At 40.6% G+C, this 15,381-nt stretch overlaps 1 long non-coding RNA gene across 1 annotated transcript; it reads left to right on the top strand.

Moving 5' to 3' along the window:
• Nucleotides 1-9,599: 9,599 nt before the first annotated feature.
• On the top strand, nt 9,600-14,983 carry LOC121278304. The gene is made up of 2 exons (XR_005943097.1): nt 9,600-9,671; nt 14,467-14,983. It is a non-coding gene; the product is annotated as an uncharacterized LOC121278304 (long non-coding RNA).
• Nucleotides 14,984-15,381: the final 398 nt, after the last annotated feature.

The following is a 15,381-nucleotide window of genomic DNA, read 5'->3' as shown; positions in this document are numbered from 1 at the left end:
AGGATAATGAACAACAGTTGTGGAAATGAATTGTATTGTCTGCTGTAACGTGACTGCTAGCACATTTGGGTAGGCCTAAGCTCGTATCTGTATTTAAAGACAGAATGATATGTTAAATATTTGCCTTTAAGAGAATTCCTACAGCCCATAAGTTTAAAGGGTATGGCACAATGATTTATGCAGATCATTTTCAGCTCTGAGTTTTCTGCATTCTCAAAGGGAAGCAATGGTCAAATATTTGAACATTTTAGTTGTACACTTTTATGCTCAGGGAGAGAAGTTTGTTTACCCAGCCTAATTTGGCAAACCTGTTGAAAATGGCAGCAGCAATCTTTTCTAATCATTTTACAGAGACCAAAAACTGTTAGCACAGAGGCCTGCCACTGAATGTGAACTAAAGCGACATTCTGAAGTGTAACTCTTTCGAGTACAAACACGTTTCCATCCGTTCCTATTCAGATGAAGTTACATTGTTTCATAGTTTGCCATTGTGAGATTTGAACTCTTGATCTTGGGGTTACAAGCCCAGTCATTCTGAAGTGTAGTACACAGAAATGTAAGGCACAGGTGCAGTCAATAAGAAATCCATACAATACTTTAGTTATTATTGTTTTACAGTGAAATAACATTTAGTGTGTGCTTCATTTCACATTCCTGAATTATTTATGGGGAGGTGGTGGCTTAGTTGTATTGTCACTGGGCCAGTATCCCAGAGACCCAGGGTAATGCTCTGGGGACTGGGGTTCGAATCCCGACATGGCAGATGGTGGAATTTGAATTCAATAAGAAAATATGATGATAACCATGAAACCATTGCCAATTGTTTCAAAAATGCATCTGGTTCACTAATGTCCTTTAGGGAAGGAAATCTGCTGTCCTTATCTGGTCTGGCCTATATTTGACTCCCAGACCCACAGCAATATGGTTGACTCTTAAAATACCCTCTGAACAAGGGCAATTAGGGATGGGCAATAAATACTAGCCTAGCCAGCGATACCTACATCCCATGATGGAATTAAAAAAAATTGAGAAAGAAATGGGAGTAGACTTAACTATTATTCAATGTCATATAATTGAGGCTGATGGTTATCCAGGCATCCTGAAGCTCAGGATCATTAGAACTGACAGATTTGCCTTTGGTCTGTGAGGTGCTGTGCACAATGCACTGCCAAGATAATCACATATTAGTACAAACTCATGAATGTGCAAACTTCATGGCAAGGGAAGAGGAAGACTTTTTACAGTTCCCAGACAGTGTCTATGGCAATGATTCAAATGGAACAGAGCCAGTTCTCTGGATTAATTGTATTTTTCTCTATATATTGTTTTTGTATTAAAGTCCGAAATTTTGAGAAATCTGGAAAATGACATACTGCTACATCTCTGCTTGTGGGGAGGGAGTTGGTGGTGGTTGACTGCTGAGATCAAGGACTTTCAAAACAGGCCGCTAACTAAAAGAAGTTGAGACGTTAAACTTTGATGGTTTTAATGAAATTAATTCAAGTTTGGAAGCGAGGAGTGTGGGGGCCTGGGAAATCTGTGGTATAATTCTTTAGCCACAAGTAACATCTATATCAAAATGAAGCAAACCTAAGGTATAGAACAGACTGGGTCATATTTGGCAATTTAAAGAATTTCAACATGGAACTGCTTAACCATAGATTAGCTGGCATCTGAACTTTACCTGCTGGTGAAATGGAAAAATCTTCAATGCCTCTTTTGTAAGTCAAGAATTAAGCATACAAGTTTCAGCCACTGTTTCCAAAGGAATGAAAATCACATTGAACAATAGTAACACAAAGTTGCAAGGAGATATTCAACCATGTGTTTCAATTTCAGATAACATAATAAATCACAATTGTGCTGGATGAGTGAGTTGTGAATGTTATCTGAACTTTTGGTATCTATCAAAGCCATTGGTTTCCTCCCATATACATTGTATAAAATTACAAATATAGTAACATTTGCACCACATCAGTGCCAGGCAATGACCATCTCCAACAGGTGGCATTACCATCACGGAATTCCCCCACGGTCAACATTCTGGGGGTTACCATTGACCAGAAACTGAAGTGGACTAGCCATATAAATACTGTGGCTACAGGAGCAAGGCAGATACTGGGAATTCTGCATGAAATACCTCACCTTTTGACTCTGCAAAGCATGTCCTCCATCTACAAGGCATGAGCCAGGAGTGTGATGGAATACTCGCCTTTTGCCTGGTTGAGTGCAGCTCCAACACAAGACGTTCAACACCATCCAGGACAAGGCACTTTGCTTGATTAGTACCCCATCCACCACTTTGAACACTCACTACCTCTGCCACTGACGCACAGTGACAGCAGTGTGTACCATGCAACGCAACAACTCGCTAAGGCCCCTTCGACAGCACCTTCCAAACCTGCAACGTTAGAGAGGGAGACAATGATGTAGTGGTAATGTCACTGGGCTAGCAATCCTGAGGCCCAGGCTAATATTCTGGGTTTAAGGGTTCAAAGCTCACCATGGCAGCTGGTGGAATTTAAATTCATTTAATAATGTGTAATTGAAAAGCTAGTCCCTCTAATGGTGACTAGGAAACCATTGTTGATTGGCATTGAAAATCCCATCTGGTTCACTAATGTCCTTTAGGGAAGGAATCTGCTGTCCTTACCTTGTCTGACCAGCCTATGTGTGACTCCAGACCCACAGCAATGTGGTTGACTCTTAACTGCTCTCTGACATGGTGTGGCAAGGCATCCAGTTCAAGGGCAATGAGCAATGGGCAAAAAATGCTGGCCTTGCCAGTGACACTCACATCCCAGGAAAGAATAAATAAAACCTCTACCACTTAGAGAAAAGTGCAGCAGATGCGTGGGAATACCTATATAGAGAGTGGCACACTAATTTCCAAAGAAGTGTGCTTCTACCTGTAAATGTGGGTGAATGTACCAGCAGATGTTTCCCCCTGGTGCAACCTGGCCTTTGTGGGATCACTCCACTATTCTCCAAACAGCATAAGTAAAGGAGGATTTCTACTAGAAATACATTATGGATTGCTAAAAAAAACAATGCCACTGACTGAATGCTTGGCATAAAGCTTTTTAATTAACTATTTTAGCCCTATTTTAGCCTTAATAGGGCCCCTATTTTACATGGCTAGACAGATAGATTGAGTTACAAACCAACATAGATATTGGGAAATTTTTGTGATGTATAAATAGTATGATCAGCGTTTAGATTTTCTGGCCCCATTAATGATCATGGACCTGAAATTCCATGTATTCCGGTCTCCGGTAGCTGGTGTCCCCAGAGAACCAGTATGAATGACCATTGATGCTGTTTTCCTGGGGATTTTATCAGTCTCCCACTTAAGTTATGGTGCGAGACACCGAGAACCCCAACAGAATTTAAGGACCAATGCAGGAAACTGTTAGTTACCACGGCTTATAGCAGATGCAATGGCATTTAACACTATTTGCCTGCTGTATGTAGTTAAGTGATACCACAATGAGTTGTAGTAATAGAGCAAAGTGGTGTAGTTGAAGATAATAAATGGCACAGCCACACCCATAACCTCATCTGGCTATCAGAATATTTTTCTCTCATGGAAAACTTTCACATGCAAATTTGAAAGGTTTGATGCAGAATGCTCGAGTCCCCAGTTGCCTCATGTAACTGTTAGCAGTTGTCTCGGAATCAATACCAATGCTAAGAATCTCATCACTAAGATAATTGGATGACCAGATTTGAACAGCTGATTAAATCTGCTTGAAGAGTAGATTTTTCATGAAATAAGCAGAGAATGTTAACTTGGTAAAATCTGTGGATTAGTGGTGCTTCTGCAAATTAGTGGCGCTATAAAATTAATTAACTATCTGAAATAGCCAGTGGTTTTCATAGATTATTTGCAATGCCTTTGCAATTCACTCCTATGGTACTGGCAAATAATTAGCACCATTTCCTGATGATTGGTGACTGCACTTCATAGCATAGCTGGTTTAAGTGATAGAGACTGTATTTAATATTCCCTTTTTTGTCATTGGCTAGTCACCATTAAATGCCCATACATTTTAGTTTTAGTGTTATATAGTTGATGTTATCTATTAGTTGTGCTCTTGTGAGAAACTTTAATATATAGATGCTCAAGGCCTAGATTCCTCAATGATGTGATAGCTTCCTCCAGTGACATTAAAAACTATTTCTAACACTCATCTCTCAAGGGAAATTCAGATTATGTTCTTGGTGTCATGGTATAACAATGGCAAAATGATATCATATCAGCTGCAGCTGACTTTCCAACACTGATTCACAGTAAGCTACAAATGTCTTGAAGAGAACATGTCATGGGCAGCAGTGTGATACCAGAAATATCTTCATTCATGTGACTACTTGCGACTTGGTCTTATGTGATTTGTCTGGTTAGCTGGTTATGCAAAGATTTTTTTTAGATTGTGCCATATGGTTTAGTTAACATTTCAATGACACTAGAGATAGGCAAGTTACAAGTTTTTTTTTCCACTATGTGCAATTTGTTCAGGATTATTATAGGTCTTTTGTCACCAGTTTACTGTGTGTTTGCAGCAAACAATCACTGTAATTTGCATTAAGCAGCTTGACACAATGACCTATTCCAAGAGGGTCATGTGAATCTCTCCATGGCAATAAATAACTGCATGCCAGTCTCTCACTCACTCTCTACCTTCCCTTGCTAAGGTTCTAGCTTGAGCGTTGAAGATGTTCAGATCTTCAGGGCTGTGTGGCTCTTGTAGCAGATGGCAGTCTAGGAGATGTTTCATCACTTGGGATACCTCCTCAGTCAGTCAACAGAATTTGTCTGGCTGTATCTCCACTTCTGCATAAGAATCTTGCAATATCCTACACCAGTCCTGAGACAATTGAGGTACAGTCAAGTAGACCAAGTTCACTGGTTCCTGATGGGAAGGACTCATCTGGGTCCTTAGACAATCCTTGTGCCTTTGTCTGTGATGTGTTGATCAATTAGCAAGGTGGCAAGTGTGGGGGCTGGACAGTAAATAAATCCTCCTATTGATGCACTTTATGGTCATGGCGTTTTTAAATTCATTTACAGGATGTAGACGTCGCTGGCTAGACCAGCATTTATTGCCCATCCCTAACTGTCCTTGAGAAGGTGGTGGTGAGCTGCCTTCTTGAACCGCTGCAGTCCATGTGCTATAGGTACACCCACAGTGCTGTTAGGGAGGGAGTTCCAGGATTTTGACCCAGCAACAGTGAAGGACTGGCAATAAATTTCTAAGTCGGGATGGTGAGTGGCTTGGAAGGGAATTTCCAGATAGCGGTGTTCCCATGTATCTGCTGCCCTTGTCCTTCTAGATGGTACTGGTTGTGGGTTTGGAAGGTGCTGCCTAAGGAGACCTGGGTGAGTCACTGCAGGGTTTCTTGTGGATGGTACATTTGCTGCCACTATTTGTTGATAGTGGACAGCGTGAATGTTTGTGGATGGGGTGCCAATTGAGCGGGATGCTTTGTCCTGAAGAAGTATCAAGCTTCTCAAGTGTTGTTGTAGCTGCACTCATCCAAGCAAGTGGAGAGTATTCCATCACACTCCTAACTTGTGCCTTGTAGATGATGGAGAGGCTTTGAGGAGCAGGAGGTGAGTTACTCGCCGCAGGATTCCTAGCTTCTGACCTGCTCTTGTAGCCACAGTATTTATATAGCTAGTCCAGTTCAGTTTCTGGTCAATGATAACTCCTAGGATATGGATAGTGGGGCACTCAGTGACAGTAATGCTATTGAATGTCAAGGGACGATGGTTAGATTCTCCTTTGTTGGGATGGTCATTGCCTGGCACTTGGGTTCACAAATGTTACTTGCCACTTCTCAGCCCAAGCCTGGATGTTGTTCAGGTCTTGTTGCATTTGGACGTGGACCGTTTCAGTATCTGAGGAGTTGCGAATCGTGCTAAACACTGTGCAGTCATCAGCAAACATTCTGACCTTTTGATGGAAGGAAGGTCATTGATGAAGCAACAGATGGTTGGGCTGAGAACACTACCCTGAGAAACTCCTGCAGTGATGTCCTGGAATTGAAATGATTGACCTCCAACAAGCACAACCATCTTCCTTTGGTGTTAGGCATGACTCCAACCAATGGAGTTCCACCCTGCCCCCAATTCCCATTGACTCCAGTTTTGCTAGGGCTTCTTGATGCCACAATCAATCAAATACTGCCTTGATGTCAAAGGCAGTCAATTTCACATGGAGGGAGTAGATATTTAACACTCTGCATGTTTGTTCTTTCCTTCTGAAACAAATTACTTCAGTGTTTTTGAATAAACCTTTCACAAACTATTTTCCAATTCTTTTCTATTAGTCTTTTTTTATGGCTTGATTTACCTACCCTTTCAGGTAATTATGAATCACTACTCATAGGTTTCTCTTTGTTCATTCACAGACTTCAGTATCTTTCACATGTACACTAATGACACCCAGCTCTATCTCTCCACCACCACCACTTTGACTCCTTCCCCGTTGCTAAGTTGCATCCAATTAAATATTGGGAAGATTGAAGCCATTGTTTTTGTTTCCCATTCCCTTTGTTCCCTAAGTACTGACTCTATCCCTCTACCTGGCAAAAGTCTGAACCTAAACCAGTATGTTTGCAACCTTTGATCCTGAGATGAGTTTCCGAACTCGTATTTGTGTTATATCTAAGACCGCCTTTCCCCACCTCCGTAATATCGCATGACTTTCCCCTGTGCAGTTTCTGCTTAGCTGCTACTAATTCTGGCCTCTTGTGCATTCCTAATCCAAATTGTACCACCAGCCACCATCTATAGCTCTTCACCTCGCTACCTCACTTTCCTCCGTTGAAACACTTCTTAAAGCTTACCTCTTTAACCAAGCTTTTGGCCATCTGATGTAATATCTTGTGTGGGTCGGTGTCACACTTTGTCTCAATTCCCCTGTAAAGCACCTTGGGATGTTTCATTACATTAAAGGCACAATATAAATATAAGTTGTTTTCTATTCTTGTTTTATCCCTATTCATTATACTTCCTATTTAATATGTATTTTTCTCCTGCCTCCCAGTAACTTCTAAATTTACAGCAATAGAAACTCTGAAGAAATTCTCGTAATACAGGAAAGGCCAGTTCAATAAAGGAAATTCCAAGAAAGGAGCAAAACTCAAGTTTTATGTCATTGAGGAAGAATAGACTTTGGGAGGCAAATCATATTGGATAGGTTATTAAAAGCACATAAACAATTTTATAGTTAAGTTTAATACTGTAAATGAAAATACACCCGATGTACAAAATATTTTATTTTTAGTATTGGTTATTAAGGCGATGGATGGCCTTGTGGCCCAGTGGTAGCGCCCTGACATCTGGATCAGAAGCTCTGGTTTCAAGACCCACTGCAAGACATGATGACCACAGTCTTGCTGCATTTGGACATGGACTGTTTCAGTATTTGAGGAGTTGCGAATCGTGCTAAACACTGTGCAGTCATCAGCGAGCATCCCCACTTCTGACCTTTTGATGGAAGGTCATTGATGAAGCAACTGAAGATGGTTGAGCTGAGGACACTACCCTGAGGAACTCCTGCAGTGATGTCCTGGAATTGAAATGATTGACCTCTAACAAGCACAACTATCTTCCATTGTGTTAGGCATGACTCCAACCAATGGAGTTCCCCCCCTCTCCCGATTCCCATTGACTCCAGTTTTGCTAGGGCTTTTTGATGCCACAATCCCCTTAATTCCCCTGTGAAGCACCTTGGGATGTTTCATTACTTTAAAGGCACTATATAAATATAAGTTGTTTTCAACTTTAGCAACTTTCTCACATACACATAGAGAGAGAGAGAGAGAGAAAGGGAGGTTTGAGCAAAAATAAAGCAAACTGCAAATGCATTTTAATATGGGGAACAAAGATAATTCCTAAGAAGCAGACTGGAATTTTCCAGCAATAAGAGGATTTTCCTTCCAAAAAAGGGGGTTTAAATAAATATTACAGAACAGCAGTATTGTGTGAAGAAAACATATGGTCCAATCTTAAGTAATTTTTTATTGGTGAGTGGGGAGTTAGTTGATAGCTTGTAGCTGCAGCAGTGAAATACCTGGGGCTCTCCAACTGGAGAAATTCAGTTCATGTCCCAGCCTTAACTGAGATTCTAAGCCAGCTGTCCTGGATGGATTCGTTTCACCAGTTCTTGATTATGATTACCTGACCAAAGCTAGCTTTTAGCGGGGTTTTTACTGCTATATTGGGTGAGTGATGACAGTATTGGAGAATGAAACTTCATTTTTTCTTCCATTTTCAGTTGATGATAACATCAAAGTCCACCTAGATTATGTTTGCTGGCTACCCCTGTATTGTTCTGGCTATCCCAGTGTAAGAGCGATGCCCACTGCCAAATTCCAGGCCAGTTTAGTCACATTCCTGGCAAATGGAACTAATTTCAATCATCACCATTACCAGCATTTATGGGAAAATCTTCTTGAGCTTGCTTTTGAATCTGTTTGAATTGAATATTTTGTTATCCAGAGCTGAAGATCAGAAATTGAGGAGACTCCAATACTCGTGCAAAATAACCTATTTTATGAATGTCTGTAAGGTCTGAAACCCACTGCTAGTGTATGTCTGACCACAATAAAATTTATTATTTTATTCATTAAGCAAAGTATTAACATGAAAATCTAATATAATTATTTCTGATGCTGCTAGATTATCTTGCACTAGATAATTTTATCACACATTTGCAACCAATTCCAATTTGATACTTAAGTTACTTCTTATCATTTCCCAACTATTAATTACATGTTATTAGCATAAATCAATGATCAAAATACTAATTAATTAAAATCAATTATTAGGGAGCAAATCTCATTTGAATTAATAAAGCTGATTTCAATTCACTTTCTATGGGGTCTGAATTGTAATCACAATTGTAATTCCTTGCATTGTTACGATAATACTGCTCTGAGATATAAAATTTCTTGTTGCCTTAATATGGGTCTGCTGTGAGATTTTTTAACTATACTGTTCTTTAGAATTGTATACTGATGCCCCTAGGCAAGGGATGTTTTGTATTGCATATGGGAATGTCAGGTAAACTGCCTTTACAACACTTCGTGCCCTGAATCTTCAGGAGACAGCCTGCTTCTTACTTCCTTTTATCTTTCCAATTTTTATCCTTACTCAATCCCACCACCTCCGCCCCCATCTCCAGACCTGAAGACATTGACTCATTGCCAAGACACTAGTCACTCTTCAAAGCCTTCCTCTCTCCCTGCCAAAAAAGTAGAAGGAGAGCTGATGAATGATTTCAATTAGAAATTGAATGGGCACTTGAGGCAAATAAAATTACAGGGCCATGGGAATAGAGTGGTGGAAGGGGACAGAGAGCGAGCATGGACTTGATAGGTGAAATGGTTCCCACCTGAGCCACGATCACTCTCTGGCCTGAACTTTTAGGAACACATCCCCTCCGACTCCAGCTGCTTTGCAACTGTTTAACACATAAATGAGCATTGATTGGCAGTAGGCAGGACTTCCACCTCTCACTTGGGAGGAAGTCCCACCTTGGAAAGTTGCCTGCCAATCTGATTGGCCAGCCCCTCCAGTCCCTGCAGCAATAGCACTCCAGTGACCAGAAGAGGAACTGCATGGAACTGCCTGAGGCCAAGTCCTGCAAACCAGAGAACCAGTTAAGTGTTGGGGGTCCCAGAGAGCGGAGGGTAGGGAAGGTCTGGGGGTCACGAGAGGGGTGATCGAGGAATAGACCAGGAGGGGGGGGGGGGAGAGAGAGAGGATGGAGGTCTGGAGGTCACCGGGCTTTAAGGGGAGGGCGGCCCCAGTCAGAAGGGTACTTCTAATGGAGCACCTCACCACAGCCAGCTGCCCCTCCCCCACCCACCCCCTTCCTCCCTGAGATCTAACTTTCTTTATTTTAGGCTTTCCCCCATGGAGCTACAATCCACCCGCCAGCCTAAAAATTGAGGCTGGGCGGGAAATGGCTCGTAACAGCCTCAACTGGGGCAAGTGGGGGCTTCCCATCTGAGGCCTTGCCCACCCCAGCGTAAACTTGCTGTGAGGTCAGGGCCGGTAGGAACCCGGAGGGAATCCCGTCCCTACAGTTTCACGCTCTTCCCCATGGCCCACCTAAAAACATGGGGGGGTGTTTGTGGGTGGAAGGTTAAATTCTGGCCTCTGACTCTAAATGGCAAATCTTCATCTATAAATCTAGACAGTGAATGTGAACTTGCTTTTTGATTACAGTAAACATCAGAGCAGAACTGAATCTTGCACACATGCACACTTGGGTAGGATTTGTGAATAGTAATAAAGAGCTGCTTTCCCCTCTCCTATTGACACTACAATTAGCCTCAGATCCTGTATCTACTGCCATCACAGCAGAGATCAGTCAATTCATTACAGATCAGATATTGAATTAAGAGATTTACAGCTCAGCTGGCCTTGGACCAAATTACTAAACCACAGGAGGTGATGTTTCAAAATTAGTAAGGACTGAAGCAAAATTTTATGACTCCTTGCTTATGTCTCTTTATGCATTTCAGATTGTTCCATGAATGACACCTGCCATTTATCAGCTGCCCTTTCAGATTTCTTTTCCTGGCAGTGTTCAGACTATTGCCTTTTTGGGTTCTGATACTAAAAAAGTATCAATTTTCCCATTTCTGCGCTGTGAATTCTATGAATGTATGAAATAGGAGCAGAAGTAGGCCATTCGGCCCCTTTGAGCCTGCTGCGCCATTCAATAAGATCATGGCTGATCTATTTGTGTTTTGAATTTCACATTTCCATCTTCCCCCAATAATCTTAGATTCTTGTTAGGCAAGGGAATCAATCTACCTCTGCCTTAAAAATATTCAACGACCCCGCCTCCACCACCACCTGAGTCAGAGAATTCCAAAGTCACACAACCCTCCTGAGAGAAAAAGATGTCTCCTCATCTCTGTCCTTTAAGGGCAATCCCTAATTTTAAAATGGTGCTCCCTGGTCCTGGACTCACCCACAAGAGGAAACACCTTTTCCATGTCCACCTTGTTGAGACCGTTCAGGATCTTATACACTTCAATCAAATCACCCCTCGCTCTTCTAAATTCCAGTGGAAACAAGCCCAGCCTGTCCAACCTACCCTCATAAGACAACCCGCTTATTCCAGGTATTAACTTAGTAAATCTCCTCTGAACCGCTTCCAATGCATTTACATCCTTCTTTAAATAAGGAGACCAAACTGCATACAGTATTTGAGATGTGATGTCACCAATGCCCTGTATAATTGAAGCTTTACATCCTTACTTTTATGTTCAATTCCTCTTGTAATAAAGGGTAGCATGCCATTAGTCTTAATTTCTTGCTGTACCTCCATGCTAACCTCTTGTGATTCATGCGCTAAAACACCTAGATCCCTCTGTACGTTAGAGTTCTAGTCATTTTCTGTTAAAGTAATACTTTGCTTTTTTATTCTTCCTGCCAAAGTGAACAACTTCACATTTTCCTGCATACCGTATCTGCCAGATTTTTCCCCACTCACTCAACCTATCTATATCTGTCTGCAATCTCCTTATGGCAGAGAATGACTTCACAGCATATTTTCCTACCTACCTTTGTGTCATCTGCAAATTTAGCTACCATGCTTTCACTCCCCTCATCTAAGTCATTGATATAAATTGTAAAAATTGAGGCCCCAGCACAGACCCCTGTGGGACTCCACTATTCACATCCTGCCAACCAGAAAAAGACCAATTAATGCCTACTCCCTGCTTTCTGCCAGCCAGCCTGCCAATGTTCTATCCACACGCATGTGTTACCCCTTGCATCATGAGCTTTTATTTTCTGCAATAACCTTTGTGACACCTCCAAAGAACTCCAATTAATTGGTTCAATGTGATTTCCCTTTCACAAGCTATGCTGATTCTTTCCGGTTACCCAACTATAACCTCATTCATGATCGATTCTAACACCTTCCTCATGTCAGACGTCAAGCAAACTGGCCTATAGTTTTGTTTTCTGCCTCCCTCCCTTCTTTAATACATGGGTTATACTTGCTACTTTCCAGTTTGATGGAACCTTTCCAGAATCGAGAGAATTTTGGAAAATTAACACCAATGTATCTACTACCTCATTAGTCACCTCTTTTAAGATCTGAAGACTTGTCAGCCCACAGTTCCATGAGTTTGCTCAGTATCGCTTCCCTAGTGATTGTAATTTCACCAATTTCCTCTCTCCCTTCCACCTCCTAATTTACAGCTGTTATCAGAATTTTTGTATCTTCTATAGTGAAGACAGAAGCAAAATATTTGTTAATTTCATCTGCAATTTCCTTATTATCGACTATTAATTCCCTATCATCACTCTCTAGGCGACTAGCATTCACTTTATTTACTCTTTTCCTTTTTAACTACCTGTAGAAACTCTTACTATCTATTTTTACATTTCTAGTTAACTTCCTCTCATACTCTAATTTCTTTCTCCCGGTTAACCTTTTAGTCATTCTCTGCCATTCTTTATATTCTGACCAATCATCTGACCTGCCACTCATCTTTGTGCAGTTCCTTTAAGTTTGATGCTTTCCTTAACTTCTATAGCTAACCATGGATGATGAGTCGTCTCCTTAGATTTTTTTTTATACTAGCAATATACCTATTCTGAGTATTCAGAAATATCCCCTTAAATGCCTGCCACTGCCTCTCTATTGAATTATCCCCTAGCCTAGTATCCCAGTTCACTTCAGCAGCTCAGCTTTCATGCCCACATTCATTGCCCTTATTTAGACCAAATGGATGTAAAATTCAATCATGTTATGGTCGCTCCTACCTAGGGGTGCCTTTACTCTGGGATCATTAATTAATCCCGCCACATTACACAATACCAAGCCTGATATAACCTGCTCCCTGGTTGGTTCCAGAATGTGCTGTTATGTAATTACATATAACTCTGAGTTTGTGTGTGATATTTATCATCTGAGAAGAGTCATTTTTGAACCTTGGACTTTGAACTCTATTCTCTTTTAAAACTTTTGGCTACCCAGCTACAAGGGAACATTACACAGTCATCACCATTCTCTGCTCTTTCAGCCAGCTTCATGAGATTGTCTAGTAATATGGGGCTCTGCAATAATATTTCAGACACTTTGAGGACCAGAGATTGTTAATACACTGGTGGCATTACCAAAGTTGTCCCCTTTAACTTCTCATAAGTTGTTCAGCTAGTATTGGTGTAACTTTAACTTTAAACTGTAACTTTAAATGCTAGTTTCTATTCTTTACACTCGTTGTCATAAACAATTTACTTTGATCAATTACTTTGTTTAAATAATGGCTGTTTTTATTAAGGTAATATTACCTAACTGGAAGCCTTAATGTTATCATCAGCAATAAATCACCAGAAGCACAATGAATGATGACCAATGGCTTGATCACAAATATTTTGTTTGCACATATTTAGTGCAAGGGGCACCTCTACTGGGTGCAATTCTTTCCACAGAATTTCTAGATCATTTAATTTGTACAGTTGATCTAGGGAGAGATCACAATGCCTGCATTGCAATAGAATTCCTGAGATGATTAAGTACTTTGTTGTGAAAAAATGCAAGGGCATACAATAAATGGAAATCATAATAACAGAGGAACAGGGTTAATGGGATGGAGTTAAGAAATAATAGGATAGATCTGGTGGGGAAAGAAAAGAATTGAGCCAAAAGTTGTGATCATTTTCCTGAGCAATTTCAATTGATTTTTTTGCAAATTTATTATATTTTTATTGTGCCATTTGTTTTGCATCTTACCTGGTTAAGGAACAACTTGGCCACTGAAGGGTGTAGCAGGGTGATTAAAGATCAGTATGTCAGCTGCAAGCTGATGAGGGCCCTAATTCCAGAAAAAGGGTCTGGGCCCTTTAAGAAAGTTTCTTTTAAAGATAATGTCACCCATAGTAGGAACACCTAAACGGGGAGAAGACTAACGCTAGCCAGCTAAAAATAAATAGGAAGGTTCAAATGAAATAGGCTGGGGGTTGAACAGATAAAAGATGGGCTGGGTGAGTTTGCTTTGTGTTATATTCATTAACAGATGCTATTAGAATCTTGGAATGTTTAACTACTATTTGTAAGGAAAAGAATCCTCTGAGACAGAGGAACCTATAACCAAAAGATATTCAAAAAGTGTATTGACTGATTTCATTGGTTTCTCTTCATCTGGGAAACTCAATTTTGAGTCATCTTAGCACATGAATGGTATACAACCGATGGTTTCTGGGCTGAATAGAAGCCTTTTAATTATGTACACACAAGTTACTGGCTTTCCCAAGGTAATATTATTCAATACATTAGCTCATGGAGCTAATTGGGAATTCAGCTTTGACTAATATTATTTCTGATTTAAAATAGGTATTAAATACTATTGTTGGGCATGTGATCTAATTTACACAACTTATTACATGTAGCCTAATCTTTTTGTACCTTTGTTTCCATGGCTCAGTTGGTGGCATAATTGAGTCAGAGATAGTAGGTACTGATGGAGTGTTGTACTACCGGAGATGCCAGCTTTAGGGTGAGATCTTAAACCAAGGCTCCATCTGCCAGCTCCAGTGGACATAAAAGACACTGTGGCGCTATTTCAAAGAAGAGCAGGGAAGTTCTCCCTGGTGTTCTGACCAGTATTTAACCTTCAAGCAACATCTAAACACAGAATGTTTTGCCATTATCACATCGCTCTTTATAGGATCTTGCTGTATGTAAATTGGCTGCTGTGTTTCCTACAGCAGTACTTCAAATAGTACTTAATTGGCTGTAAAGCACTTTGGGATGTTCTGAAGTTGTGAAAAGCTCTATGAATGCAGGCCTTTTGTTCTTAAAATGGTAAAATTCTAGAGTGCACTTTTTAAAAAATCATTTATGAAGACTGTACTTCCTTGGTTACTAAATGTGCTTGATGTTTGAGCACAGTGTATATATAAAGTACATTTTCCACTCACAGAATAAAGGTAATAAAGGATTTCCTACTATGACTAATGTATGTAGCCAAAATATATCACCACAGCCATACCCGTGTCTAATAAACAACATCTATTGGGCAATATTGGCCATTGGTGGTGTTCATGAAACATCAGATCATTTTCAGACTGCCTGTGTGTTCCTTGCAATAATCACTACCTATCAATACACAGAACATGGAAAGCTGCCATGACAGTCTTATCCTGTCTCATTTAGCCATCACACAAACTATTCGAAGTTGAATTGACAGATGCATCCTGGGGCCAAGGCCTACTTTCTGATGTCGTGGCAATGATACGTTTCTGAGTGAATTGCGGTAAAGCAGAGGGATGTTACATTTGAATACATACGGTGACCAAGCAGGTGATGGAAAAGATCATAGGGGTTCTGAAAGGCTAAT

This window comes from Carcharodon carcharias, chromosome 5, assembly GCF_017639515.1.
Source record: "Carcharodon carcharias isolate sCarCar2 chromosome 5, sCarCar2.pri, whole genome shotgun sequence".
Taxonomy (NCBI): domain Eukaryota; kingdom Metazoa; phylum Chordata; class Chondrichthyes; order Lamniformes; family Lamnidae; genus Carcharodon; species Carcharodon carcharias.
The sequence above is the reverse complement of the archived record's forward strand: the minus strand, read 5'-3'. Positions and strand labels throughout refer to the sequence as shown.